Source organism: Taeniopygia guttata, chromosome 1 (assembly GCF_048771995.1).
Source record: "Taeniopygia guttata chromosome 1, bTaeGut7.mat, whole genome shotgun sequence".
In the NCBI taxonomy this organism is placed as follows: Eukaryota; Metazoa; Chordata; class Aves; order Passeriformes; family Estrildidae; genus Taeniopygia; species Taeniopygia guttata.
Window position 1 is genome coordinate 7,964,111 of NC_133024.1, and position 18,373 is coordinate 7,982,483.

General features: G+C 37.3%; 1 protein-coding gene across 1 annotated transcript in view; it reads right to left on the reverse strand.

Annotated features, from left to right (window-relative positions):
- Nucleotides 1–18,373, reverse strand: part of LOC115492903 (uncharacterized) — a 531,227-nt gene that overhangs the window by 47,024 nt on the left and 465,830 nt on the right. The window lies entirely within an intron of this gene.

Consider the following 18,373-nt stretch of genomic DNA (forward strand, 5'->3'; position numbering starts at 1 on the left):
AGGAGAATATATAAAGATTATAGTTGGTTACATACTGTTATGACATTGGAAATGGTAATTCACTGACTTGATTTAGCTACAGGAGATGAACAGAGTGATGTCAACCTATGTAAATCTATAAGAAAAAAAGTCAGCTTCCCTGTTTTCACTGAGGTTAATGAAAGTGGCAAACATTAAGGAAATCTATGGAATTGTTACTCCAGTAGAGTAGAAGATTTAGCTGGATTCACTGAGTCCAAGTTATCAAAGTGAATATACTGCAGCTCAGGTAATCATAACATGATTGCAAATACTCCAGGGATATATTTTTTCCTTTCCAGCAATTATACACAATTAGTGAGGTTTATCCTTTCAGCGTCTCTGTAAAATCTCGTAAAGTGCCTAATAAAAATAGGACCAGCTCTGGGTCTTTATCATTTATGGAAATCTTCAGTATCATAATAACAAGCAGCAATTGAAATTGCTTCCATCTTTGGCTTGATTAGTCAAGTACTTTGTCAAACCACAGATGCTCTTCTTTCACCTGTTCTTCACTTTGACACATCTCTCAGTGGCTGTGTCAGTGATACTGCTTTTGAGACTGACAGCTGCGAAAAAATGCTTATGTTTCTAGCATCTCTTCTCCTTTGTAAATTTTACAGTGTAAATCTTCAGGAAGTTTGTCAGTCTTAACTGAGCAAGTGTTTTATAGCATAGCTTCAAATGCCAGACCTCCTCTGGAGAAAAACCCCAACTTCTTTTATTCTTACACTATTCTTGCCTTTTCTGTAAAAACTAGTGAGCGTGCAAGAGATTTAAATTACTGTGGAAAGTGGCCTAGCATCTCTGAATAAACACATATAAAAAGCTGTGATTAGCAGATCTGATTAAGGATTCTCAACACTTTTTTCCTGTTTATAAAGAAATGTGTGTGTGCTTAATACTGTAATTAAACAAAAGACAAGGATATTGTCCAAAAAAATATTTTAGTCAGGGTTCTGAGCCTGCAGCTGTATCCTTATGAGCACACTGATGAAAGGAAAGGTAGTAGCCAGAAACAAAAGGAAAGCCCAGGATATGAAAAGCATTGTCTCTGTGGATTGCAAAGCATAGTTCATAAATCAGATAACTGAGGTTTCCCTTCTCAATGACTCTTGAGCTTTGCTGGTGATCACCACATGGCAGAGTTTTTGAGTGTTACATGAGACAGAACTGATTGCATTCTCCACCCAAATGCCATCATTCAAGTGTTATTTCTTTGCATTTTTCTGAGAAGTGGCACGTCACTGCTTCTCCTTTGCTTGGCTCCTCTCTTTTCAGTGCAGCCTTTTACATTATAAAACAAAAAAGAAGAAAAAGAAATCAAAAGAAAGAAAATTTTAAAAAATGCCTCTAAACATTAAAAAGTGTCCACTTGATAGAATCATACAATTGACAGGTTGGAATGGACTTTAAAAATCATCTATTTCCAACTCCCCTGCTGTGTACAGGACATCTTTCACTAGGAAACTTGATTAACCTGTAGGCAGAAAATAAGGCTCTGTCTTTCCATATTTCTCTCCATTAAATGCAAAAAACTCACATTTAAAAAATTCAGTAATTAATTAGCTACACGTGGAATTATGTGATCCATTGTGCATTTCTATATGAATGTTGCAAACATTCAATTTGTTACTACTTTTACACATAAGTACTCCAAAATCAATCATGTTTTTAGTTTAAATTTGGGATAGCTTTTAACAGCTTCTTACAAAGGAACAAAATGTCATTCATATGAGAGTTGCAGTGGATGGTGGCTGGGAAAAAAGCTAGAGGACAGATTCATTAATAGTTACCACATTTATATGACTTGGGACAAATGAAAAAACTCAATGAAAGCTTAAGTCATGCCCATTCTTCTACAGTGCTTAAATTGGTTACTGAATCCTGAATCCATCCAGATTAATTTTAGGAACATGCAAAAGACCTCTGGACAAACAGATGCCTGAGAAAACTTGAGCCATCCTTCAAGGTACAGGTCTCTGAATGTGTCACCTGAGAATGCAGCACATTGTAAAACAGAAAAGAAACAAATTATTACTGTATTAATATGGTTTCTTCTTATCTCTCATGGCCTGAAAAAGACCATGGAAGGGTCCCCACGTGGGACTGGCTGCACACTATGAACAAATAATTAAGAGAGATGGGGGCATTTTAGAATTTTGGATCTGGGTAGAAAGAAGGTTTTATTCATAGTTTTAATGTCTCCTGAAACAGAAAATTGAAGTCACTTGACATGTGAAATAATGAAATTTAAAATATTAAATGGCATTTTATTTTTAATAATAACCCTTCCTTCTGCCAACAGAGTAGAATACTTTGCAAGCAAAATGCACACCTATCTCAGTCTTTCAGGATATATTATACATGTCTTAATAACTTCCTTCAGCAGGAAGGAGAAAAGTTGACTGAATTTATCAGAAATGCTCATTGCTGTAATACGAATCTGATGTTAGTCCCTTCCAGGTGAAATGATACAATATCAGAAATGGGAAAGAAAATAATCAGAATATTAAAGAAAGTCAATGACCCGGCAAAACAATGAAAATAACTGCAGAAACTATCTTGTAAAATAGTTTAAAAATAAATGTCTAAACCCTGGTGTGCTACCTAAGGTCAGTGATGACCAAGAGGAAAGACAGTGTGCTCTGGTCATCTACAAATAATTAAAGACTAGAAAACCAGCAAGAGACATACGCTGGTTATGGTGACCCAGTAGCATGTCAGTAAAATTAATGGATTAAAACTGACTGATGGAACATTTAGTAAAAGTTCCTAACAATGTGATCTATTATAGTGTAGAAATATCTCCCAAGAGAAGTGTGGAAACCCATTGTTTGAGTCATATGAAGTTGAGCTTGGACAAGACAGTGGAGAATGCACTCTGAGGAATAATGCTGCACTGGCAGGGGTTTGAAGAATTGACTAAATGATTTTGCAAGGCTTTTCCAGTACTTTTTGATATTATTTTTGGCAAGAGTGTTATAAAAACAAAACAGAAAAAGTTATTCATGGACCTATCTCTTTGCAAAATTTCATTGAAAAATGCCCTAGCATTTTTTTCTGCATCAATACTGTTAGTTTTAGCATCATTTTTATATACCCCACTTAAAATTTTGCTCTCTGTTCTAAAGAGTATCTTTCTGATTTGAAAATACTTTTACTCTAAGTAGAAAATTACTTGTCAATATGTTATAAAGAGCCTGCTACATAAACCAAACCCAAGGAAGAACTTTAACATAAATTCTTACGTCTACAAATTAATTATTGTATTACTCCGTACAAAGAATTTTTAATAGCACATAAATATAAATAAACTGCACCTTTCCTACAGTTCTCTTTACAGTTTCTTTCTTTCTTTCATTAGTTTCTCTTTGCATCTTTTAAGAAAAGCCATTTTGCTATAACAAAATTTCCATCAAAATTAGTTCTGGTATTCCTCAGATGGTTCTGTCTCTAAGCTGCTAAAAAATTGAAATAAAAGTAGTTTTGTATAGACCTGTCAGTGGCTGCATCTCACTTGGCCTCAGTCTGGGAAAAGGCAAGACTGCAGAGGCCACTGTTTCCCTATTTGTCTTGGCCTAATCCTGCTCTCTCTGTTACCCTCATTGGGAATCTGTTTTCTGTGAGCTAAGACAGAGAATGGGTGGGAACTACCTGTAACTAGAATAATTTCTTCCCTGTAAAGACTGTGGAGAGTAGAGAGATGGCCCACCCAGACCTGGTCTGTGATTTGGCCTTCATAGATTTCTTATGGCTCCCCTATGACTCCTCTGAAACCATTTCCTCCCCATTCACCCTCACCTACTGCCTTTAAATAATTTATAAAAAAAAAAAAAAAAATCCAGAAACATTATAATGTTGGCTCCAAAGGATTAATTCTCATGGTTTTAAAAGACCAAAGTCCCTATCACAATCATTTTCAAAAAAAAAAAAAAAACAAAAAAACAAAAAAACCAAACCAAAACATATTCTGTCACAGGGATCAGTCAGATTTGTGTCCTACTTTCTTACTTAAGGGTGGTGGTTTCTCACAGAGACAACATCTGCTGCAGTGGCCATGAGATGCCACAGTTTTGGATCCTGTGAGAAGGGAGAATGGCAAAAAATTACTATGGCAAGCCTGGACCTCAGGAGGCCAGACACTGGGGCTGACTTTGAAGTATGCTGTAGGACGTGGAGAGTGGAGAAGTCATTGATTTCCAAGTACCACCTTCTCCAAGCTCAAGAGTGGTCCATCTCCATGTGCAGGAGGAAGCCAAGCCAGGTCTGTATGGATGAACAAGGAGCTGCTGGCAAAACCCAAATGTAAAAAGGAAGGATTAAGGGGGGCACAAGGTCAGGAGACCTGGGAGGAATATAGTCTGACCTTGCTAGGATGGGTTTAGAGAAGTCACAACCCTCCTGGACTGGAACTTGGCAAGGAATGGGAATGGCAAGAAGAAGGACATCCCCAGGTCCTCCATCAGCAAAAGGAACTTCAGGGAAACTGCCTCTGAATGGGGCAGGAGATGGCATGGCAAGGGACATTAAGAAAGCTGAATTATAAACTGTCAAGGTCAATGTGTCCACCTCAGTCTCAACAGGTAAAATTTGCCCTGCCCGTCCTCTGTGAAAAGTTGTGGCAACTGGGGGGAGTTCCTGAGGACTGCAGAAAAATGAATGTCACACTTATTTTCAAGAAAAGCCAGATGGAGCATCCAGAGCACTACAGACTGGTCAGCCTCCTCATGATTCCTGGGGAAGTGATGGGGCAAACAATCCTGGAAAAAATTTCTAAACCTATTAAAGTCAAGAAGGTGACTGGGGGAGTCAGAATGAGTACAGACAGAGTTGGGACTCTCCAACCTGGAGCAGAGAAAGCTCAAGGGAATCTTATCAATGTGTATAAATAAGTGATGGGGCATGTAAAGAAGATGGAGCCAGAATCCTGTCCTGTCACTAAGCTCCCCAAAGAAGAGGCAATTGGAACAAATTGAAATACAGGAAACTAAAGAAAACACTTTCACAGAGAGGGTGTGCAATGGTTTGACCTTAGGGGGATCTCAGGTGCCCACCAATTCACTCTTATCATTTCCCTCCTCAGCAATACAGGGGGAAGAAAATCACATGAAAAAGAACTTGTCAGGCAAGTGAAAGGCAGTTTAATGGAGTAAAAGCAAAGGCAACACATGGAAGCAAAGGCAAACAAAAGGTTCATTCTGTGCTTTCCATCAGCAGGCAGCCTCTGATGGCCTTGATGCTGAAGGAGCATTGCCCAGCAGTGCCCAAACACTGGCAGGATCTTTCTGGCTGCAATGAGACAATTGACTCCACCTCAGCCAGACCCAGCTCAAGGCTCATCAAACACTGGTAGGGGCTGCCCAGAGGAGCTGTGGAGTCTCCACCCCTGGAGTTACTCAGAACTTGACTGGACATGTCCCCAAGCAGCCTGGTCTGGCTGACCCTGCTCTTGGACCAGATCATCTCCTGATGTGTGTTCCTGCTCAACTGTGTTTGTGTCTTAGATAGAAAATCCTATTGAGAAATGGTGAATAGGTAATCAAGCAGAGGATAATGTTAGCACATGCTTCAGCAATAGCTGGAGAGTAGGTAAAACATTTCCTCCCTGCTACAGAAGAAAAGTATTTAAATGTTTTTCTTTTAATAGAAAACCTCTACAGAATGTGACAGAGGAACTGTTGACTCTATCAAAATGCTTGATTGGTAGAGAAAATACAAAAAGATGAGTCAGGTTCTGCTCTACTTCCATCTTTTTCATGCTCTCAAAAAGATTTGGGACAACATTCATTTTAACTTTCGTGAGGGAAGTCTAAATAATTAGCTGAGCTACAATATACAGAAATCTCTTGCAAAGTTTGGTTTCAGATATAGTTTTATAGTTTTATAGTTGAAGTCAATGCCTCAACCCACTGCTCAGATTAAGTGATTTTTCCATCCTTTAAATAATATTGTTTAGCTAGTCAGCAAAGAGGAAGTCTCAGTTTTAAAACTTCAGCCATCTTTTCATCTGAATGTTTGTAGATACTGAATTACCTTTGGCAGCAGTATCTTTTTGCAAATGAAGAAAGTGAGACTTTCATGGCTAAATTTCATAGTTTTGACCTTTTCCCTGTATTAATTATAACTATTAGATCAACCACAAATTATTTGTCTGTTATTCAATTCTTAAATCAAAGATATTTGCACCAAACACCCCAAGGTCATAGGAAATCCAAGCTAACTTTATTCTACACTTTGGTTTCTTTTCTTTATCCACATTAGCTCTATGAAAATAAAAACACAATATGGCAACCTAAGCACATTTTAAAGCCTGCCCTAACCTTTTGGACAAAGAACTGTCATACAGCACAACAAAGCTGTATAACTTATAGTTTGGAGGAGCAGAGATTACTCGGGTTTGCAGTTCTAAGATATTTTTGGCCTATTCAGAAATCTACATTAAAAAAATTTTTTTTTTTGTACTTTTCAAAACCACCTTCACAGATTGGGATGTATTTTGGAAGTACTCAAAACCCAGGTGAAATGGAACAATGGAAAAAAAATCACCTGGCACAGTTCCCTTGAAGTCAAAGAAGACATGGCATTTTCCACCTGTTGAGAGTATGACCCAATATTGACAAATACAAGATGTAAATAGGTTTAGATGAGCTTATGATTCTGCCAGAAATATGGCAATATAAACATACATCCATATTAAAGCATAAAATGTTAGAAGAAAAGATATTTATTGAGACAATGGAGAAGGAAAAAGGAAAATCGCAGAACACAAATACAGTTAATAAGGCAAGTTCATAATATAATGGTCAGATTTATTTTTCCTATGAATTTATCCTCTAGTTGCCAGCTGACTTAATTTTTCCTAGTGGAGAGCTTTTCCTTCATGACTTCTTTCTTTTGGAACTGATTTAAGTTCACTAATTTGAAAAACAAACTCTAACTTGACAATTCATAAATATTCCCTCAGAGTTATTCTAGTTCAATATGTGCTGAACTTTGCAATGTTTTTCAGATGTTAAAATTGATAAAAGAGTGATGATTAAAGCATTGATGGCATTACACACACAACAAATGTGCTTTCTGAATGAATAAACATACTGTGCATTCACCTAAATGCATATGGGTGTGCATATAGGTTGCTTTATATAGTATTCCATGTGCAGTTAAGAACTCAGTGTTCAGCATAACCTATTTCTGAGGCTGTCAATCAACAGATACCAGTTTGAACACAGTGCACTTAAATTCTGTGGAATGATATTTAAAAGAAATCCTTCCCTCCGACAGTCTGTCTGCTCTTCGTGTCCCTGCCACTATCCTGAGACGTGTTTTATTTGAAGCATGAAAAAGAGGAAGGAAAAGCCCCCTCCAAATATTTTGATTTAGAGCAAGGAAATAGACTGTCATGTTGGAGTCTCTGATAGCTCCATGGAAGGAACACGGCTGGGGATATGAAGAGGCTCATTTGTTTATGGCACATTCCCAAGCCACAAAAAAAGGGAGGGTCCAGAAGAGACCGGAGCATTTCATGACTGGCTCTGTCTTGTGCACACTTTTTCTCTACATAAAACCTTAAATGATACTCTTAAAAACCACAAGACAAGAAATACTGAAGAGGAAAGAGCAATGTTTTGACACACCAATGAATTAGCTGCTTATCTGCACAATGGCTGCACCACTTTCAGCAAGGAATGTAAATTCTAGTGAGCAGCAGCAGGATCCTATGGCTCGACAAGGTGGTATAGCTACAGATGAAAATGCTGAGGAGTTCAAAGCCACCTGAGGAAGGGTTTCTTAGCAACAGACCCGATCATGAACCAGAGGAAGAGAATGTGATATAGCTATTTTTAATGTTACAAACAAAACTGAGATATTAAGGCCTTTGAAACCTGTGTTTTTGCCATGTGACCAGCTTAAATGAAATGCTGGTGTTATTACATTTAAAGATTTTACTGTGTCTGTCTTGTAATCATCCCCAGCATGCAGATGTGTAAGCAAGAATAAACCTCAAGAATAACTAATGTGCTACAAATAAATCATTTCACTCTATTGATTAGTCTTCACAGAAGAAGCTGTAGGGGAGAGAATTCAAATCACTGGCAATTATAAGAGTCCAAATAATACCTGATTCATAAGGGAGAAATCTCTTAGCAACTTATCCAGAGAAAACCCCTGAATTGTACAGGTTTGGCTTGTAATGCTGTGAGACAAAGGGCCAAAGGGGCAATTCATTTTCATTTGTGACAACCCAAAAATGGAACTGTTCTGCAATAACTTCTCTAGCAATTGGGAAATTAGTGCAACCGGCCAGTGTGTGTGTGTGTATGTTTGTTGAATTAATCTGATCCCAAAGCATTCAGGGAATGTTTATATTATCCATTCCACTAGTTAATCTCAGGGGTAAGAAATAAAAATGAATAAAAAAGATGTGGATGGAGCACAGTGAATGCCTGTTTGCTGAGATCACCAGAATTAAAGTGACTGAGAATAACAGACTGAAAAGCAGGTTAAAAATACCCAAATAACATTTTTTTAAGAGGAGATATTTTAATGCAAATTGTTTTGTAAAACACAAAAAGCTTTTTAAAACGAACTTTTGTGTTTCAGGTTTTATGTGATTTTTTTCCAGCAGTGTACTTTTTCATTTCCTCTGAGGTATCTTCTGTTTCTGAAAAATGAGGAGAAACCTTCAGAGTTGGTTTTTTTCCCAGTGATCTCCAGGTCAGTTTCTTTGGCTCACCCCTCAAGGCTGCTGCCCCTGAATCATGGTATTACACTGACCCAGGCTGCTGTCACTGTGAGTTTGTTGGACCACAGCAAACTGTGAATGAAGAAATGCAGAATTCCATAGCCCTGCCTTCCTCCAAGGAGGGGACCTGTTCCCTGAGTAAGAGAGAGTAAATTTGGAGCAAAGTAAGAGTTGCTTAGGGAGTTCTGAGTGCCACTGACCTCTCATGAGACCCCTGGAATAATGAATAAAGGCAGACCCAGGCCTCTACCAGCAACTTCTCCAGGACACTGAGCTGTGTTTGGCTCCAAATGCAGCTTCTTCAGCATCTGGGAAAGTACAGAAGGACCTAAATAAGAGGATCGCAAATGTCCTTTCTCTCTAACAATCCAAACCAAAATCCTGGCTAAACAGACCAACATTTTTGCTCATTAAAGTCCATTCTAGATCCAGTTTCTCTAATCAAACTAACTCTCATTAATCTAAAAAAAATCTGGCATGGACACAGAGAGGCAATTTATGCTACTGCTGAAAATTAACATTCAGTGATAGTACTGAGTATTATAGGTCGAAGGGAATTGAAGTGGCAGTATATTTGCCTTAAAATTTTGTTTTCTGTCACCACTGAGATCCCAAAATTCTGTTCCCTATTAAAAAAAAATTGATATGTAATTTCTACAAAACAAAAAAAAAATTGTGCTCACATAAAACCTGTAAATTTTTATCTTACTGCCTTCTAATAGAATGGACAATTTCACATTATTGAAGTACAAATCTGTCAGTGGAAGGTAACTTTGGAAGCTCACACAGCTTGCAACTCCTGCAATGATTTTGACATCAGAGAAATACCAAGCATCAAGAAAGCAAAGATTTTCAGATGCATACAGTTTTGATAAATCTGCATGATAGCTGACAGAAACATTTGTGACAGAAAGTTATCCCAGAAAGAAAATCTGCATTTGTGCAAGTCTGGAAAATTCTATATAGAAAGAACATTGCATAGCATACGAAATTCAAAGCTCAATAAATATAATTTATTGCTGAATTTTGAATATTCATTGTCTTAAAAAAGACACACTCAAAGTTCCAATGGATGTTTGAGCACGCCTTTACTAAAAAGAAAGGAAAAAAAATCTGTGAGAAAGGTTTGAACTTTAAACATTGAATAAAGTTTTTGTTAGAATCTGGGATTTAATTCACACTCAGCTTACGTTTAAAAGAACAAACTGGTTTGTAGGGATATACTTGCAAAAGTAAAACAAATTTTTATAAAGGGAAAAAAAAAAAAGGAAGAAGATTTGAAGTATTTTCTTCCTTTCTCACAAGAAACCAACTTGGGAATCTCTTAGTTCTTCCCTTTTCCTAAAAAGAACAAGCAGAAGGCATTTTTTCCTCTCAGACTTCCTCTGAACAGTTTCTCTCAAGCCAAGATTTCTGCATATTTGTCTTTGAAGGTGAACAACCAGTTTGTTGCAGTGTTTAATATGTGTTCTGAAAATACTCAATGTTCCTCAAAATGGATTTTGAAACACTTTGGATGAATGTCACTTTGAAATTAAAAAAAAAAAAAAAAAGATGTGAAATGATGATCACTATAGTTAAAGTTATAAGTGTTTAGACAGCAAGTAGGATAGGCAGAGAATTGTCTTTAAGAGAACTTGACATGCGAAGTCAGAAGATGTAGGTTTAAGTACAATCCTCACAGCTGAAACACTGAATCAGCTGGGTTTCAGTTACAGGTGCTCATCAAACCCTGTTTTAGTTTTTAGAGTTTATTTTCTACTAGAAACCCACATTTTCAAATTAGAGTCTATTAGGGAAACTGTCAAAGTAGCTTTTCTAAGACTTTGCAGGCACGATGTCAGTCTGTAGAGTGAGTATTAAGAAATTTAAGTGCAACTGAAAAAGGGTGGGAACAAATTCTTGGTTTAGTCTGTAAGTACCAAAGGCAACATCTTTAGCATGAGATTAAATGCAACTGAATGTGAAAGCAAGGGAGAGCAATGAATCCTCAGACTCTGTGTTGGCATAAGTGAAAGAAATGTTTTATATCCTGATTATGCAAAATGTATTAATTATTTGCTTTAGTTGTATATATGGTCCCAGTGGCTCCTCCTCCTTTGTATCCACTGTATTTTAAAATACAATGGTTTTATAATTCAATAATTAGGATCTTAAATTTGCTTTAAGTACTTAAACTATGCTTCCACTCTCTAAACTTTCAGTCTACTGAGCAGCACAGGAGAGGTAAATTATTAGACTTTCCTTCACTCTTTTGTTTTGCTTTTTGCATTAAATGTATTTCTTGGCTTGAGAAGATTTTTTGTTTTGGGTGCATTAAAAATGCACTGCACTGGAAAAAAGAGAAATGGAGAGAGAAAAAACTGAAAAGAATGAAGAAGGTGAAGCAAAACCTGTACAAAACACATTATAGAGCTTTTTCACCTTTCAGACTAAGATTTCTTAGAGGAGAAAGGTTACAAAGAGAACCTTTAGCATAAATATCTCAGCTCACCAGTTGGTAAGACAGACAATTCATTTTGATAATATTAGAAGAAGTAATTTTTATGTCTCATATTCAATGAGGAAATACACTAAAATCAAAAAAGCTACAATGAGAATGATAAAATCGAAATAACCTAACTACTTATTGCACAAAAGAAGAAAAATTAGATCCTCTGCTATTCTGAAAACTGCAGGTATACACAATGAGGCCTGAACTTTGAACATTGAGTCTTGTTCAGCAGTTATTGTATTGCATTTCTTTATTTTTAGACTCAGAGAAGATGAAAACTTCCCCACAAGGCTTCTTTCAGGAATTGTGCCCTCAGTGGGAATCAGAAGCTCTGCTCTTCCTCTCTGGGCAGGTCCCTGTGCCCTATGACAGAACCAATAATTTTAGAGCTCATTGCAGGACTCAGTTAACATTTTGGGCAGCTGATTTGGCTCCTGGATGAGGCCCTTTGATATTAATTTCACAATCTCCAATTTATATCTGAAATTCGGAGAGGGAAAAATGGGAACTTCTGAAGCTTTTTAGGTTCAAGACATGCTTGCACAGAAGACGAACATCTTCAAAATACATACTTGAGAATGGCTTTCATACTTCAGAGATTCATTTTACACCTAGTTTTAACTATCTAAAACTTTGATGTCAAGATACATTTCTAGAAATATTCAAAAATGGAGGCAGAAAAGTTCTTGTGGGGGAATTCACCCCCCATTAGCACAATGTTAGGAGGCCCTTGAGAAACTTTGGGCACCTCTGGCTAACCATGTGGAGGAACCATGGGCAGTGCCACCTGATGAGGCACAGCTGGAACCTGCCTTCCAGGTGTGCATTTAGAGCACCCAACAGCAAATGGGTTCTTGTTTAGGCTCAGGCTAGTCCAAAACCTCTTCTCCATCCTAAAATGCATCACACTCAGTTCTCAGGACAAGCTGCTCTTGCACTGCTGTGGTGAATTTTCTGGGTGATGCTCTTCTTTATAATGAGAGCACCTCAAAGCATTTCTACATGCATAAAGTTAGGTGAAATTAAAGCTGTTTTGCACTGGAACAGCCTCCATTTGCCAACATTTGTCTGTATTGCAAGACTCTTTTTTTCCTTCCTTTTAGCCTGGAGGAAAGTTGGAAATGGTATGGTTGGAATAAGATTAACTGAAGGCATGATGGAAAGCTTTTTACAGTGTTTGTGTTTTTGCTTCTCCTTCTAAGAAAAAAATCTGCCATTCAAACCGTAATGAAAGAATGAAAGGAACAATTCAAAAAGGAAGAAAACCAAATATCAGTGAATTTCACTAAAACTGAATATCTGTTCTTCAGATATTTTAAACTCTTCATTTAAACACACTGTCAGTCAAGCAAAAAGGTGTGTATGAAGTGTTTAAGAAAGAGGTAATAGTGTTACCGGCTATTTGCTACATTTTTAGATGAAGAAATGCATATCCTCTACTGACAAATAAAGAAACCAAACAATCCCAAAAGCAACCCATCAGGCTTCAGTCTGGTACCCTGAGACTGAATCTCTATTAGACTACCTATGATATTCATAATAAGCACAACAAAAACCGAGAAATTTAGACTTCTGATTTGCTTCAAAATGGAATTTCTTATATGAACATTTTCAGACTGGATTGTAAAACTTTCAATCATATTGCACTCCAGAAAGAAATAGGTCCTTCTTATGGAAAACTCTTTTCTTAATGCATGACACTCTGAAGGTGGAAGTAGTAGATAAATGCTACCTTAATGGAAGACTGCAGTAGAATCCCTTCGATTTTGTTGAGTGCATAAAGCTTTTTTGATCTGGTCCATTATGGGCTTATGAAACATTGATTGTTTAAAACTTGGATATCTCAAAGCAAATTGAACAAGCTTGGTTGGGTCTCTTAATTTTAGTAATAATAACTGTAAGTCACTTGCTACATAATTTATGTTAAAATTGGCCAACCCACACAATAGAATTTTTAAATAATCTTGAGGGGGGTGGGGGGAAAAAAGGCCAACTTTTTCTGAAGAGTACCAGAAGAATCCTGATAGGATCTGGATTTCTGAAGAGACTATGGCTAGAGGGAAGACCCCCTCTTCCCTTGCTGCACTTGGGTACAGAGCCTGCCTGGCCAGGCAGCAGAAATCCTACATCACAGGACAGATCAGGAAATGAAGGAAATCCCCAGACAGCAAAGGTGTTCTTGTCTACTTTCCTTGCTGCTTTTCCTGCTGCTTTGATAGATTTCTTCAAACTCAAACCCCATTCTCCTTTTCTACCAAAAGCCTTTGGATTAGGGATTTTTACTTCTTTTCCCCAACATTTTGGGGCAAGCATACAGAGAAATGTAGCACTCTAACTTATATCTGTATAAAGAAATTAGGAGAAATATCAGTGAAGTTAATGATCGTAAAAATCTGAAACAAAAATATAGCGTTTCAGGTCTGTCAACAAGAAGTCAGGCGCATTGACTTTCTGCCACTATAATGACCTCTTTGCTTAATGTTGACCTACCATTTTTTCTCAGGAGACAGGGAAGGCAAAGAGGAGAAAAAGTACATGGATCACTGTAACCAGAGTAAAACCCATTGTTTTTCTTCTATTCAGTGCACCCAGCAGTGAAGTAGAGCTGTGGGAAGCGCATACACTGACATTACAGACCAAGTGTCATTGTGCTATCATCAGCCTCTCTGTAGCCTATTAATCAGTAAGCCAGATAAAAATTTCTGTGTGTGCAATAAAGCACAAAATACTGCTTAGTTATGTCTAGTATTTTTATGTAGCTACAAGGAAAAACTGTGGTGCCCTAATCAATGTTTCTCTTTATCATGTATTTATGTAAAAAGGAATAAAAAAATAATCCATTGAGATTTTTTTCATTCTGTATCAGCTCTGCTTTCTGTGCAGATTGGCATCCTCTGGAGAGAGAGAATATTTTCTGCTGCTCAACTTGAACAGTGAATTTTAGTTATTGTGGTAATAAATAATACTATTTTCTTAAAGGGATGTAGTGATGTAGGGTACACACATGGGTCATGCACAATGACACAAAGGAATACCCAGGCAGGCTGAAGTGTGGTGTTCTCATCAGGGGTAAACATGAGCAAACAAAACCCCTAAAGGATGCACAGGCTACAGTGCAGAAACCACCAGCCCTGCATGCAAAATGAAATTAAAGAGACAAGTGCAGAACAGCCTTCACAAAACAATGAACTAGAGAGGATCCTGCTATGCCTGACAAATGGAATGAAGCTACAATAATTCTGACAAATTCATACTACCCTTCATTTGCATACACTTCAGGAGCAGATATAATAATGGTTAATGAAAACAGGAGTTAAAATGACCCTAACATTGTAGCCTGCCCAGAGTCTAACCAAACACTGAATTAATATGAAACAACGGTGACTAAACGGATTATTTAAATCTTCATGTCTTAGGAAGAAATTACAAATTCAAAGTAATCATGGAGCAATGTAATAATTAATTTTGTGAATTTTGAATGCACTCATCTTTGCAAGCTACAGAAGCCAAAAAAACATGGTCAACTGATTCACTATGGTATCAGCTATGGTTGTTGTGTTAGGATCTAATGATCAACCAGCTGTATGTGTGACTTTCTTTTTGCTAGGCAGAATGCAAACAACTGGCTGGATGTGTGCCTCTCCAGGAGGACTTCAGCCCATGGATGGAACTTTGGATTCTGCCCATCCTTTTGTCCAGAGCAGCTAGCAATGAATGGCAGCAAATATAATCATAGTTCCCAGGGTATGTGAGGTATTTCTAGGCATTTCCCTCTCTTTTAATCTTGGCAGAGGGGTGGAAATGGATAGGGAAGAAGCAGAATAATTATTGGAGACATGTTAAGTGAAAAGCATGGGAAAAGACTGGTACGAAAGACAAGAAAGTGAGGAAGGGAACAAAAAGTCAGATACAGGATTTGTCTCAGGTGGTGGAGATGAGAGAAAGGCTGGAAAGAAGAGATCAGAACAATGGTCATGGAACCCATCAGGTCTAGCCAGAGACTGATGAAGTAGTAAAAATTTAGCATCTGGACTGTCTCTTTTCTCATCTATTTCCTTTCTCTTCAAGAAAAGCCCCATGCAAAAAGGCCCTAGAACTCAGATAAGAATCTCTTTTATGAACAGGTCCTTCAGCTAATGATCACAGGCTTCATTCTTAACAGCATGGAGTCCCCAAGGCTTCTATTTAAAGTCAGCAGGAGAAGCAAATGCTTAGTAGTTCCGAAAAAAAAAAAAAAAAAAGAGGTCATACTCTCTTCTTTGAGAGTATCCACTGCAGAAATGAATCTGAATTCTCTCGCTGATAGTTTAATATAAGAATTTGTCATGGACTTTGAAAGTAATCTTGGTGTTATTTCTTCCCTTTTAACTGCTTTGTAGCTCATGGTCCCACTCAAGTTTTTTAGACTGTCATGTTTCAAATTTTTTTTTCTTCAGCACTGTCATTACAGCAGAATTGCCAGATACCTGCAATAAAGCATTTCAAGCCAGGAGGAGAAACAACATTCTGAAGAGCACATATGAACATATGAATATTTCCTTTGGTCAGTAACTATGTTATTCCTTGAGAACCCCTTCATGACTTCTGGAATAAATTTGTCCTTTCTGTGCTGAGTGCCTGCTGTCAGACTGTCCAAGTATCTCTGCAGATAGCTCCAGCATTTAAGGTTTCCAAGATTTCCTCTTAGCAGGTTTCACTATGGTCTGCCATTTCATGCAGCAAATTTTCTTAGCTGTACAAGTCCAAAGAGAGAATGTCAGCGATGGAGTCCCATTTTTTTCTCCTTTTTAATGAAATAACTTCATGCCTTTGCACCTGTATTCCCATGGGTTTCATAATTTGTAATATTGTTCCATCTCCTCATTAACAAAATTATCAAATAATGCAAAAAGAGGATTACTAAATTGGATTGTGTTGGTCTGAGTATGTGAAATGCCCAAAGTCAGTGACCACTGAAATCAAAACAAGACTGAATTCTCAATGTTTTGTGGATTATTTTGGTGTAAAATCATTCTTTAACAAAATTGAACTTGTCAGGTTTTGTTTGAGAAGCTGCCTAGTTACAATGATCTGTCAACACAGCCTAGGCTTGCTTGATCTAAAATTTTTAATTTTATTTTTTTCTAAAAAATTGACACTTGTTCACTGTTCAGCTGTGACTGTCTCCTTAGAGACTTCTGACACAGAGTTTTTAATTAATCACATCAGTTTCTAAACCCAACATTTATGTATGAAGTAGTAACTTATTTCAATAGAGAATGGAACCACCCTTCAATATCCAATTTACAGTAGTATCTGGGAGACCAGGATTCCACCCAGAATCTTCATCTCCTCTAAAAGAGATAAATCCATAGTTATATGCCGAACAGTTTCTTCCACTATTGCCAAAGATACGAGACATTGTTCAGTGCATAAGTTTGTCAGCTGTTTACAGCTATAAATTTTTAAACAATCAGGATGATATTTCCCATGTATTGGCATTCTGTTGTAAGATTTTTCTTTGTTTGTTTTGTGGTAAGGATAGGGGAGCAATCTCCAGGGAGAAAAAGCCCAAACAAGCACATGACCACACACAACTTCCTCTTCTGAGAACATTAGCGTCTACGTAATTTCCTCTTAATCATATTAAAATTTCTGGCATCTTTTCCTTTGGTGATTTCCCCATTGGTAACTTCTGATTGCCAGGTTCAAGTTTCTGCCCTGAAAGAGAAGGGGTTGGTGCCATGACTCAGATGGCAAACCCAACCTACTGCAAGGGGGAATACCTCTTGTATTGCCCCAGCCCCATGTATGCCTCAGACAGTGTTAAGGAGAAAATATTTTATTCAGACTCAAGTAAAAGGAACAGAAGCTCAGGACAAAGCAATCAAACAGTGGATTAATTCTTTAAGTTGGAAAATACTGGTCCTGAGAAAAAATTAGGGAAAACAAAAATGAATGTCAACATGGAGGACTTATTTAATAACTTTACAAAGCCTAAAATAATTATTCTATCACATTAAAAACCAGTGCAAGGTGATCTTATTAATGCTCACAGGGTCAAAAAAAAACCACCATAAAAATTATCTGCTTTCTGGACCAATCAAATGAAGTTGTATTTCTCAGCAGAAGTGCTCAAAGGCCCAAATAAAAGAAGCACAACATTCAGAAGAACTGATCAAACCCAATATTAATTGGCTCATCTGAACACGATCAAAGCTAAGGTCATATAAAACTTATTTAAATATGTATATTGCATGATCTCAGACATCAACCTTAAAAGAGTACTCTGTACCAATCTGCAGGTTTCCAGGTTGCTCATGAGACAAATTTTGGTTTTTACTTGTAATTCCCTCGGAATTGTTACCTGAAATTGCTGATTTCAGACACTCCTCTTTGGAAATACATCGGAATGCAAATTGTGACAGCTTTTGTGATGCCTAAGAAAACAGGCATGGTAAGGGGACATGTGCTAGAAAACACTAATTCAATGAACTTTACTCTGTAAGCCAGGACAGAAAAAAAGAATTCTTAAACCCATAAAAAAATAAATAAAAAAACCCCACCAGACTTGTCAGCATCACCAAATTAGTGAAGTCTTACAAATAGTGCATTCTTCTTACATCCAGAGCTTTTAAATATGTGTATTCACATAATTAAACTGGAGTATATGTTCATCCCGTGTGATTATGGAATAAAATATGATCATGTGAATATAAGGTCCAAAAGCAGGGAAGCTAAATAGGAAATACTTCTTCCCCTCTCAATGTTTCACAAGACCTCATGACTTCAAGACACTTTTGTGCTCGGGAAGAGGAATTTATGGTTAGTTAATATTAGCGATTGACAGCCCTCATACAGAGTTCTTTTCAAATGGATGATGGCTGCTACTAAATTATAGTAACAAGAGACAAAAAGAAAGTTTGGGCCAATTTATTAAAATAATTTCTCTTATTTCATGGTAGACATTTTATTTCTTGATGCCACAGAGAAGAGCCATTTATTTCCTTTGTCTGAACTGAACCTGAATGTTCTCATTTCTTACTGCAAAAGCACTGCCCCATAGATTGCAATGAAATGCTCATGAAGACCCTCAGTAACATCTGTGTAGCTGTTTAATTGCTCATTTGCCAGCA